Raw genomic sequence first — 12,577 nt, 5'->3', positions numbered from 1 at the left:
TTAGGTATACCATAGCTCTAAATGGTTATGTGGGGTGGGTTGGGGTTCTGAAAGTCTTTTTGTTAATTATGTGTTGCTGTCAGTTATATTTTGGTTGTGTAATTTTTTTGTGTTGGATTTTCCTGCTGGTTTTATGTTTTCTATGATGGGCTCATTTTGGCGTGTGGGGTTTGCTGCTGTGGGGTGCTGCCTACTTCTTTTTTTCATTCCTGTTTTCTCCTTGTGTCTTTTTTCCTATGGCTTTAACTAGGGTTGTGGGAGGAAGACTGTCTACTGGTCTGGAATGTCCATGGCCTCAATGATAGGGTCAAGCACTCCCTTGTATTGTCCAAATTAAAAAGTACGATGCTGACATAGTTTGCCTCCCGGAGACCCATTTAACTGGTAGCAGGGTGTTGGCTTTAAAAAAGTCTTGGACGGGCTGGTTAAGAAACATTAATTTTAGGCTGAATGACCTCCATCGACCCGTTATGTTTTTATTAGAACCTTTCTTGAGTCTACCCTGTTTACTTTGTTGCCAGTTTATATACCCCCTCTGTTAACAGTGAGGTATTGAGGCCAGTAGCCTCCTTTATTCTTCACAGCTCTGCCTCCCACCACCCCAGTTATCTGCCTTAGTGATTTTAATAATGTAATGGACCGTTCGCTTAATCACTGGCGAGAGTCGCCCCTACTGCTTCCTGCATCCCTTACCCCTTTCTCTAGATTAATTACTGAAATGAGCTTGCTGGATATGTGTGGGGGAGGGGGGTCCCATAATTCCCAAGCTAGTCAGTTTTCTGCCACTCGTCCAGTTTTCGTGCTTTTTCCCGTATTGACATTCCAATTGTCCCTGTCTTAGCAGGGTTGCGGCAATGAACTACCTTGTCAGGGGAATTTCTGACCATGCTCTGTTTTGCATTATAGTTAGAGCCTCCTTTGCTAATGGCGCTCATTTATGGAAGCTTAATCCCTTCTGGTTGGAATTTATGGGTTCTGAGCTCCAGAAAGCTGGGGAGAGTTTCTTCACGTACAATGCCTCTTGTGTTGCTGCACCCCACTCCCCTTCAGTAAGCAAGTTGCTGTTTGTTCACATGACAGGCAGTCCCCACATGACATCATGACATCACACATGACAGGCAGTCCCCCTGGTACTGCCAGTCTCCCTGGTACTGCCAGTCTGGAACACCATTAACTGATAGAGAGCTTCCTGTGGGAAGCCTCTCCCCCATCTTTCTGTCCGCCTACCCAGCTTCTAGGGGCTGCTGCAAATGTAGCCCCTAGAACCTGTGCTTGGCACATGTGCTGGTCTACCGGTGTTTGTGTGTATGCGCAATGGACATGGCAGACGGCGCAACACAGGCAATCCCAGAATGTCCGGAGTGCAGAAGAGCAGGCAGTCCCACATATCAAGAAGTAGTGTTCACTCTACCGGACCTAGAAAGGGTCACTTTGCACGCCCAGAAAGGGGGCGTGGCCATGAGAAAAGAGGGTGTTTTGAAATCGGGCAGGGTGCGGCGCCCCGCTGAAACAGCCTAGCGGAAAAACTAAAGAAGGGTTAGATCCACTGCTGGTTGCTGCCCATCTTCTTTTGACTCCTTTAAAGCCTATTTTCGGGGTACCTTTATTAAACATATAGCCTTTATTAATCACATATTAAATTATTTAATCATAGAAGGAAGGTTGCAGGTATTTGAAATCTGGATACCTGTCTTCTCACGGTCTGATCGGGAAGCGCTGCTGCAGGCTCAACGGGAGTGGTTGGATTACATCAAGAAAAGAAAGGTGATAGCGCAACATATAAATATAGGTGTATATTAAAACAGGTGAATAGTGTAAACTAATTCTGTGAACCTAGATAAAGACCGATCACAAGGCAAATACTTAAACAGATTGTTTAATATATTAATAACTTAAAAAAGAAGCACCATGATGTCTGGTGCAACCATGGTGTATAAATAGAGTGTAAATAGTCTTTTTAAAACATATACAGACAAACAATATTAAAATAAATTCACATTTGGTATATATGCATATGATATTAACTTCATTAAGATGATAAGTCAATGAGTGAAAAAATGGAAAGATGAGTGAGGATCAATGTGGGTATAACCGGAGCTCCTGGGAAAAGCACATGTGGAGATCCCTATTTGAAAAAATGTGGATTAGAAAAAACGTATCTGGATAAGTTCCAAAAACCTAACCTGCAGGTAGGTATATTTGTAGTGATCCGTGTCAAGGGGATTCTTTGGAAATGCTGGAGCAGGTGGTAACTCCCAATATGTTTATCAGCTAAGCAGCTGGGCAGCTTGGTGCAGTATTCTAAGGGAGATCCTATTGTCCTGAGTAGTGCCAGTCTGAATCCAACCAAGGGACAGGAAGCATGTAGCAAAACATCCAGTGGAAACGTGTATGTGCTCAAGCGGGATCAAAGTAACACTGCGGAGCGTGTGGAATCCGCCTAATGCGTTTCTCTGTCTCAAAACAGCTTTGTCAAAGGCTTATTTAATTTTTTTTCAAATAGGGTATCTGCACATGTACTTTTCCCAGGAGCTCCGGTTATACCCACATGGATCCTATTTTAAGCTGGGCATGCTCAGTGTCAAATCCAAAGTGGGAAGTGGATCCGGACTGGGTGCAGGTAAGTCCTTGTGAGCAGTTTCCTGATATTGGAATGAGGCTTAACGCAGGGGGTTCTTGTTCATGACTGTCTTTGCCTTTGCTGGATGATGCGGAGGATGGATATCACAGGGAAAAGGGAACTAAACCCCACAGGGAAGGCAGAGCGCGGCTCCGGAGACGCTGAGTTATGGAAACTTGGTACTGGTGCTGACTGGGAATGCCGGTGGAGGAGGCTCTGTAACGTAGCGCAGGTAGTGGCAGATTATCGGAACTGAGAAGAGCAGAGCACTGGCAGTGGCACTATGAACTGGAGCTGGCAGCAAACAAATTCACCAACTGAGTCTACACTTGGGACACTGGAGGTAAACGAGACAAGGAGCACAGAGAACTAGCACACATACTAGCTGTGTAAGACGTTGCACAGGCAACATGAGAACTCCCAGAAAGCCCGAAAGTACCCAAGGCTGGAGCTGGATTGGCTGCCAGAGCCCATGTGAATCATTCAGACTGGATTGGCTAATTCCTAACATGTGACCAAATCCAAGAAGGAGAAGAACAGCACCCGGCAGTGTTTGCACAGACTCCAAGCCACAGCAGCTCCAACATGCCAGCACTGCCTCTCAAGGACCTGCCCACACACCGTGCTAACAGCCAGCAGCCTTTTTGCTACTAAATGACACAAAACAGATGAAAATGGTCGTTCAGACAAGTTTGTTAAATGTTTGATCTAAACAGTTTGTTCAAACAACAGTTTTTGTCCATTTTCTGGCGTTTGGGAGCAAATTGCTGATTGTCATTTGCTTTCATACCTTTACCAGGTTTTCATTTCAACCAATCAACTAGTTGGATGGTTATTCAGAAACTCTTTAGGTGTGTACCCAGCCTTAAGGATTTTAGCCTAACAGGGGTATTCAATATGGGTGCGATAACATCGTTTTTGCATTAATATCGCAATTATGATGTAATTATCGCAGGTTTTACTTTTACACCCTATTCAATTTCAAAGACTTATCGCAGTTTTGACAAGTCTTTGATAAAAAACAGTGATAAGTTTTCACCATTGAATAGGTGTCGAAAAAAAGTGCAGAATTGGGGTTTAGGGGTGCAGGCTTAAAAAAAATAGCCTGCACCCCTGAGAATGACATTTAAAAAAGAACTGTGTCAAAAAAAGTAAAATAAAATAAAATAGGGACACCCCAAAAAATTAACTTAAAAATTGGGGTGCAAAAAAAAAAAAATGGGGAAAAATTGTTAAACAATAGGGAAATAGGTTCAGGGCTATTCTGCAAGTATGCGGCAGGTGTTTTCTAGAATAGAATTATAGCAGCAGGTGCACAAATGCAGAATTTTTAAAAACTGACTTTAGGGACATCAAAATATGCTAGTACCCATTTTCATGTACCCCAAATTTGATGGGACCACTTAAAAAAATGAAAAAAATAACCTAAGTGCTCTTCTGCATCACTTCTTCAATATCGGGAAAAAAACACCTGCTGCGGCTATTTAAATCCCCGACTTTCAATTAAAGGCTAAAATGGGGGTACCCATAGTGTTCCCCCATGTTTTTACAACTTTAGGGGGGTCTTACAATTATTTTAAGGAAAAATTCGTAACTTTACGCAAATCCAACTTCGGAGTCTCCCATTTTTGTTAATTTTATATTGAATACGGGGATAAGCGGGAGTGCGCACCAGACAACGCAGAAAAAACTCCGATATGAAACTTTAACTTCGACAGTGAAGTTAACGTTTCATATTGAATACCCCTCTAAGTGATGTTACGGCTTGCCAACCACATCATGGTACACCCTGGCATAAGTAATGTAATAATCAGGTATGCTGCTGGCAGTAAAGTTGTTAGGATATGGTTATAGCAGCAGGCATGGGTTAAAAGCAATTTAGTCATTTCACTTATTACAGTAATCTAAAACATGTATCCTGATAAGCTTATGGGGCTGATTCATAGCCAGATGCAGCCACATTTTTATGCTAATGCTACTACAAAGCTCTTCCCTGGTGTACACCCATGCATCCAAATGCATGATTTTGCAATTGAGTAATCGGTAAACTGCGCATGCGCCAACCCCCCTTTGCGACCACGCACGCACAGCTTTCCTTCACACAGGGCGATTGACAGGAAGGCACCATTTGTGGGAGACAGCTAGGGAATGTTGGGAAAAATTCAGGCGTGATGTGGTTCTTCTCCGGGCATTTCAGTGGCTGCGTCTGCCATCCTGTACGCATATAATGTGGCTCCGACGTCTCCGTTCAGACGGCCATGCTGTGTGGCCATAGACTTACTCGAGCGGCCGATTATTGGAGATTCTGCGAGTCAACTGTGAATGTGTACGCAGTTTCTGATCTTTTGCGATGGCTTCAATAGGTGTTTCTATTGTAGTAGGCGCGCTGCGATTTTAACATGCAATCGTATATCCACAGTGTGCAAAAACACAGCTGCAATAGCAAAAGCGTATACTGTAATTCTGAATCAGGCCCCATTGCTTTGAAATGATTGCAAATAACCTACATAATAAAACATTTGACTATCTTCTGTGCACAACGTGGTGACGTAGTCACCAACCTGACTTCTTTTCATAGTGTAACAGTGCGAAACAACTCAGTGCAGTGACCGCTCAGCTGACACTTCTTCGTCATTGGGGCTGCTTCAGAGATGTGCGCTAACCCGCGCACATTATGATTGTGACTTATGCAGTATGGGTCTGCGATCTGGCACGCAGACCGGCAGCAGATTGTCAGTGATTAACAATCTGCAGCTGTTCTGGGTGGGGAGGGAGTGGCGACGGCCTCAGTTTCACAAAACTGACGGAGATTTCCTGGCCTCTTTTGTGTATCTGCGGCGGTCAGCTAGAGTGACTCCATGGTCACTCAACCAGCCGAGGATCACAGATGATCTGATCATGTGTCCATACCCGCAGCTCGGATCAGTAATGCATGCAGGAGACATCATGCCTCTTTCTACATTACCACAATAGTGCTATCGTAGCTGCTACTATGTTCGCAGCTGAAATAACAATAGCATCTGAGCCTGAATCTCCCCCATTGATCACTATGAACTGGTATATAAAACAAAAGGAGGATAAATAACTTGCATTATCATTGGATATAAGTGTAAAATTTTAGTTTCCTAGCCACTATGAAACTATAGCTGGGCGAACTAGGATCTGTAGGGACAAATATAATAGCCTGCGAACTGCAGGCATCAGTGGGTTACTGGACAATGTTTTAAAGTAACAATCATTTAAAAGGCAAAACCAACTTGATTTTGCCTTTTAAATTATTGCTACTTTAAAACATCGGCCAGACTCGCCGGGAACCCGTCCATGTCTGCAGTTTATTACAATACCCCATAGTCTCAAACAGCTGAAGAGCACAGGCTGCCTATCTGGTGTTCAAACTTTCATACTGAGGAAGCCGCTGAGAGATTGTGGAGGCGGGGAAACACGTTTTTACTAGAGATGTGTGATTCGGATTTACTCGGATATGTTCGGATTTCAAAAACGGCATCATATTGGCTATCTGGCTATCGCGTGTTTTGGATAGCCAATAAGAGAAATTCCAACTAATCCGAACTTGCGATAATTTGTTGAAAAGAACAGAATAAAACCGAACCCACACATCTCTAGTTTTTACCACTTTTAAATACCAGCTGGATATTGGAGATGACCTTTAGGAGTTTTTTGCACTTAATCTGAACTCTGGGCCTGATTCAGAACCACTCGCTAAGATGCATACTCTCGCTGCTGCCGATGGTATGCAGTGTGCATGCATTGTGCACATGTGCATACCTTAGCGAAAGTTCACAATGCATTCGCACGCTGCGCATAGACAGCCCAGCAGAGTGAGTGACAGGGGAAGCCGTTTGTTGGTGGTAACAGGAACTGGCCATTAAAACCGGGGGAGTGGAGGTGCAAACACAGACGTGCCTGAGCATCTCAACGGCGTTTTAGAGGTGTGCATAATTATAAGCCAGCATCATAGTACACGCCACCTGGCTTGTTTTTACACTGAAGTGCTCGCAGTGCTTACGGCAGGGTATGGTCAACCTCAAGCGCTGCGATAGCATCTGATGTTACCCGATGTACCGATGGTTGCATACACTTCCTGAACATGGTGTGCACAAGTGGGCATCTTAAAACAGGCTGGTGGGTGTCTGCATACACTATGTGATCGTTCTCTAAGAAATACTGGGCGTGCTAATGCATTGTTGTGCGGTAGCACTGCCTACGCAATTTGCATACACCGTGCGAGCGGCTCTGAATCAGGCCCTCTGTCCCTCCAGATTTGGCTTAACACTAGTACCAGTAGCCGGGAGGTGAGACTGCTTTAACAATTTACTGACTCCAGCCAAGAGGATGTTGTAAATTTATATACATTTTATTTGTACCAAATGCCATTGTGTTTGTTCATGGCCATGATGGACATTTCAAACTAGGATAATTGAATTTTATATGTCTCTTCAAACCATCATTATACCAACTCACTGGCCGTGTTTCAATTCAATGCGATGCTGAATAGCCTGGGGAGGGAGCTCCCAAAGCTATTCAAGTCAGTGCGCTGTTAAGTCAGAGAATGCTGGTTCTTGACTTAACCTGGGTGTTTAATCGCGAGAACCAGCATTCTTCAACTAAAGTGCCGGCCACGAGGCTGTTAGTGCTGCGCTAAGCCGGTAAACAGCTGCACGGCTGGCACTTTTGTTGGACCAAACATCGTGCTGAATTTAATAACTCCGGGAGCTCCCTGCCAGGGCTATTCAGCATCGTGTTGAATTGAATCGCTGCCATTGAATGAGAATGTTAATAAGAGACTTTCTGCTACTACAATACTAAAATACCGCTGCTATAATACAGACGTGAATGAGAGACTTTGTTCTGCTATAATATTAAAATTAGTTGATATATGTTGCTGCTAAAACACAGATACAATTGAGAGACTTTCTTCTGTTGCAATATTAAAACCAGTGGATATATATTGCTGCCATTATCTGCTATTACACCAAAAAAACTGCTGGATATTCAATGCAGAATTAATATCAGCTTCCTAATTGTCTCTATAGGAAAGAAGGATTCACATTCATTATTATTCAAGGTGCGTACACACACAACGAAAAAGTGAATGAAAATCGTTTTACAAAGTAGTTGGTTTTACTTTACATAATAAACGATTTTCTGTGTGTTGAAGGAAATATATTGCAACTTCTATTGAAAATCGTTCAGTTGCCCAGTCTGACTGAACTACAAACTACAATCAACAAACGTGAACGTGCATGAACGATAATCGTCCATCGTTTTACACTGAACGATTTTTTTAACGAGTGAACGATATCGACGTCCTTATAGTTAAATCGTTCAAAAAATCGTTGTGTGTGTACGCACCTTAATTCATGCTATGAATGGGAAATTGATGCTTTGATATTTTGATACCGGCCAATGTTTTAACATTGTATTTTTTATGTTTTTATATTATGTGGATATTTTAAATTAAACATTTTTGACTGTCAGCGCTTTTCATTTTGTATTTTTTAAAGATTATTTTTAATGTGGATTGAGTAATCCCTCTAACTGGAAAGCAACAGACAATCAGGTGATTGCACTAAGTATTTAATTGGCGCCAGGTTTCTTGAGTGGTGTTCAAACTGTTCAACATAAATCTCAAAGATCAATATTCCGGTGCCTATCCACTAGAACACAGGTTCTCAAACTCGGTCCTCAAGACCCCAAACAGTGCATTTTTTCCAGGTCTCCTCACAGAATCACAAGTGAAATAATTATCTCCACCTGTGGATCTTTTAACATGTGTCAGTGAGTAATGACTACACCTGTGCACCTACGAGGTAACCTGCTAAACGGGAGCTGTGTGGGGTCCTGAGGACCGAGTTTGAGAACCACTGCACTAGAAGACAGGCAAAAGACTGCACAATTACGACATTGTAATCGTGCAGTCGTTTGTCAGTCTGTGATGTGCCTACATTGAACGAGCAGTCATTCAGTGTAGGCACAATCAATCATCTGCAAACATGATGAACCTGACGTTATCGTCAGGTTGACCAGCATGTTTGCACGATGATAGATGTCTAAAAGACCAATTTTTTAAACAGTCTGCAACGATTGTCAAATGATCGAACGATATCGAAATCGTTCCATCGCTCATTTTAATCGTCTAGTGGATAGGCACCTTAATATTTGTTTCAATCCATTACATACAATATTAAAGGAAACACTCAAATAGCAGGTGAACTGTCAACCAATGGTTGGTAACCATCGATGTTCCAAATTCAGTGGAAATGCTTTTTCCATTTGATGCTGGGATTGTGATGGTTGCCACCACTGCATGCATGTTTCTGATGTCTCATTCACATGAGTGTGAATGTCTCATTCACATGAGATGATGCATCCACACTGTTGCGGCACCAGGAAGGACAGTTTGCAGCACTACCTTGCTGCGCATTTGCAGACTTCCGAGGGGGATCCACTGCGTATATATGCACTACCTTTCAATAGGTATCGCATCGAATAGGATACTTGCTCTGCAAACAATGGAAAATGGAAAAATTCTAAAACTTAATATATTGTTGTAACTTCCCCTAGGAGAAGCCACAGTTATAGAATTTTCCATTGCTATTGAGAGGCTGCAGTTATAGCATCTTCCATTGTTATGGAGAGGCCGCAGTTATAGCATCTTCCATTGTTATGGAGAGGCCGCAGTTAGAGCATCTTCCATTGTATTAGAATGTAAGCTCTTACGAGCAGGGCTCTCTTCCCTCTTGTGCTTCTCCCTACTTTAGTTTCATCTACTTCTTACTCACCACTAGGGCACCTAACACTTGCAGGGGTATTCAATATGGAGCGAAAACACCGTTTCTGCAAGGTTTTCGATCGGATTACATCATTTTCGCCGCTTTTACTTTTACACCGTATTCAATTTGAAAACTTTTTTGCCAGTGTGCGAAAAGTATATTGCATTCACCCTGCGAAAAAGTATCACCAAGGAACAGGTGGCGAAAAAAAGTGCAGAATTGGGGTTTTGGGGTGCAACATTGTGGAAACCACCCTGCAACCTTCAGACAGTCCCCCAAAGGTAAACTGTGTCTAAAAATTAAAAAAAAAAAAAAAAACCTCAGGAGACCCCAAAAAAAGCACTTTCATTTTGGGGGCTAAAAAAAAAATGGGTGGTACAAAGTTAAAAACTAGCGAACTACAATCTAGGGGGGTCCCCAAGTATGCCCCAGGTGTTTTTTTCATTGCAGGTGGATTTTTCAAGTTTTTTAAAACTTCACTTTAGCAACTTTTAAATATGCTCACCCCCATTTTCAAGTACTATTTTTTGCCAAAAAAACTTCTAAATACTATTCTTCACCACCTTCCCAAATCCCCAAAATAGCAGCTATTGAACCCGTTTAAAAGACCCAAAAAACCTTCAGCAGGGCTAATCGGGGGTATCCAGAGTGATCCCCCATGTCAGAGCATCTTTTTGGGGGTGTTAGGGTCATTTCCCCAAAAATCAGCAAAGTTTTCGCTGATTTCACATTCGCCGGGTGCCGTTTTCGATAATTTCATATTGAATACGGGTATAATCGGGGACGCGCGCGATACTTTTTCGCCGGCAAAAGCTCCGATTTGCGGCGAAAACTTCGACCCGCATAGATGGCGAAGTTTACGTTTCATATTGAATACCCCTGTTGGTTGCTTATGTTCTATTGCTTATCTGGGTGTTATGGTTACTAATGTAGCAATATATATTATCCATGTCCTGGTCCTGTATTGTATTGCAAATGATGGGTTAGAACTGTGCTCTGCTGTATGGGCAGATGGGATGTGAGATGTATTGTTTGTGTCGGGGTGCTGCACCTTCCTAAAAGCAGGAGTACCGGGTCTTGTGTAACGATAGAATGGGGTAGAGGGTGCGGAGGGTGCGCTCGCCCTATGGGTGTAATGCTGGAGTAATAGTGTGTTGTGGTCTTTTGTGTTCGATGTTGTGTGTGGAGTGATGGGGTGTAGGGAGGGAAGGGGGTCTAATGGACTGGAGGTGGTGGGTGAGGAAATGAAGACAGAGGCAGAAATGGGGGCCAAAGGGTTTATTGGAAAAAAACAGTACTAATCCTGTTCGGTCCCAGGCACCCAGGTGGGGTGAGCGATCCACTTAGGGGTGTGTGTGGGTGGAGACTGGGGAGGTGAGTGGACCCTTTTAGGGGGCTCCTTTCCGTGCAGTTCAATAGACTGGCACGTTACCCCTGCTGGACCTTTGGTCAACAGTCTTAGGATGTCTCGGGGGGAGGGGAGTGGTGGGTTGGCAGCGGGTCTGGCGGTTGTGGATGTACACCCTGGCGGCATCCCGCGCAGGGGTATAAGTCTCTGAGTCACTTACCTACCGGTAGGATTTGTTGGTGAAAAAGGCTTGGGCTGCTGGTAGCTGGTGTTAGAGTTTCCTTTTGCAGATGTGGTGTTGGATGGCTGCTGCGGTGTCAGCGGTTGGAGGAAGCTCTGTGTGTGGTAGTGGCTTGCTGGTGCACTGTGGGGCTTGGTGCACCGACGCGTTTCGGCAGGGGCTCTGCCTTCTTCAAGGAGGTAGAAGAAGGCAGAGCCCCTGCCGAAACGCGTCGGAGACGCCCTACATTCTGACACCACAGCCAGCTTACACCAGAGCTCTTCATTCCCGCGGAGAACTCGGTCGAGTCTTGCTGCTTCCAGAACCCTCTCTACCCACCACCCGCAGGGTTGCGCTGGGCATCACACCTAGCAAAGCCCTGCGCACCCCTCTTGATCACCACTCCACCTGCTAGACCCAGGCGACCACGCACCGTCCCCTGGGAGCAACCAACACCAGCTCCACTCACAGCTGTTCATCCAGCAGCAATCCCTAAGCGATCACACCAGCAGGCACCCACCAGGCAGCGGGAACAGAACGCCAGCAACGCGGTGCACCAAGCCCCACAGTGCACCAGCAAGCCACTACCACACACAGAGCTTCCTCCAACCGCTGACACTGCAGCAGCCATCCAACACCGCATCTGCAAAAGGAAACTCTAACACCAGCTACCAGCAGCCCAAGCCTTTTTCACCAACAAATCCTACCGGTAGGTAAGTGACTCCGAGACTTATACCCCTGCGCGGGACGCCGCCAGGGTGTACATCCACAACCGCCAGACCCGCTGCCAACCCACCACTCCCCTCCCCCCGAGACATCCTAAGATTGTTGACCAAAGGTCCAGCAGGGGTAACGTGCCGGTCTATTGAACTGCACAGAAAGGAGCCCCCTAAAAGGGTCCACTCACCTCCCCAGTCTCCACCCACACACACCCCTAAGTGGATCGCTCACCCCACCTGGGTGCCTGGGACCGAACAGGATTAGTACTGTTTTTTTCCAATAAACCCTTTGGCCCCCATTTCTGCCTCTGTCTTCATTTCCTCACCCACCACCTCCAGTCCATTAGACCCCCTTCCCTCCCTACACCCCATCACTCCACACACAACATCGAACACAAAAGACCACAACACACTATTACTCCTGTATTGTATTGTTCTGTAAGTCGCTTGTCTACAACTTGTTTATGTACTTTGTAAGGTGCTGCGGAACATTTGTGGCGCCATATAAATAAATGAATAATAATAATAATAATAATTGCTATGGAGAGGCCGCAGTTATAGAATTTTCCATCGTTATTGAGAGGCCGCAGTTATAGCATTTTCCATCGTTATGGAGGGGCCGCAGTTATAGCATCTTCCATTGTTATGGAAACTGAGGGCCTGATTCAGAGCCGGACGCTATTTGCGCTCGCTCGTTCAGAAAAAGGGGCCGGATATTGAAATAGAGCGCTCGCTCTTTGCGGTCTGTTCACGCCTCTATGTCTGAACGAGCGAACGAAATATGCGCTCGCTATTTTTAAAAAAACGCCCCCTGGCCGCTCGCATCATACGTCATCTCCGCTATTTATTAGATTTATCGAGTACATCGAAAGGCAT

Source organism: Taudactylus pleione, unplaced genomic scaffold (assembly GCF_031769625.1).
Source record: "Taudactylus pleione unplaced genomic scaffold, aTauple2 ptg000250l, whole genome shotgun sequence".
Classification (NCBI taxonomy): Eukaryota; Metazoa; Chordata; class Amphibia; order Anura; family Myobatrachidae; genus Taudactylus; species Taudactylus pleione.
The sequence above is the reverse complement of the archived record's forward strand: the minus strand, read 5'-3'. Positions refer to the sequence as shown.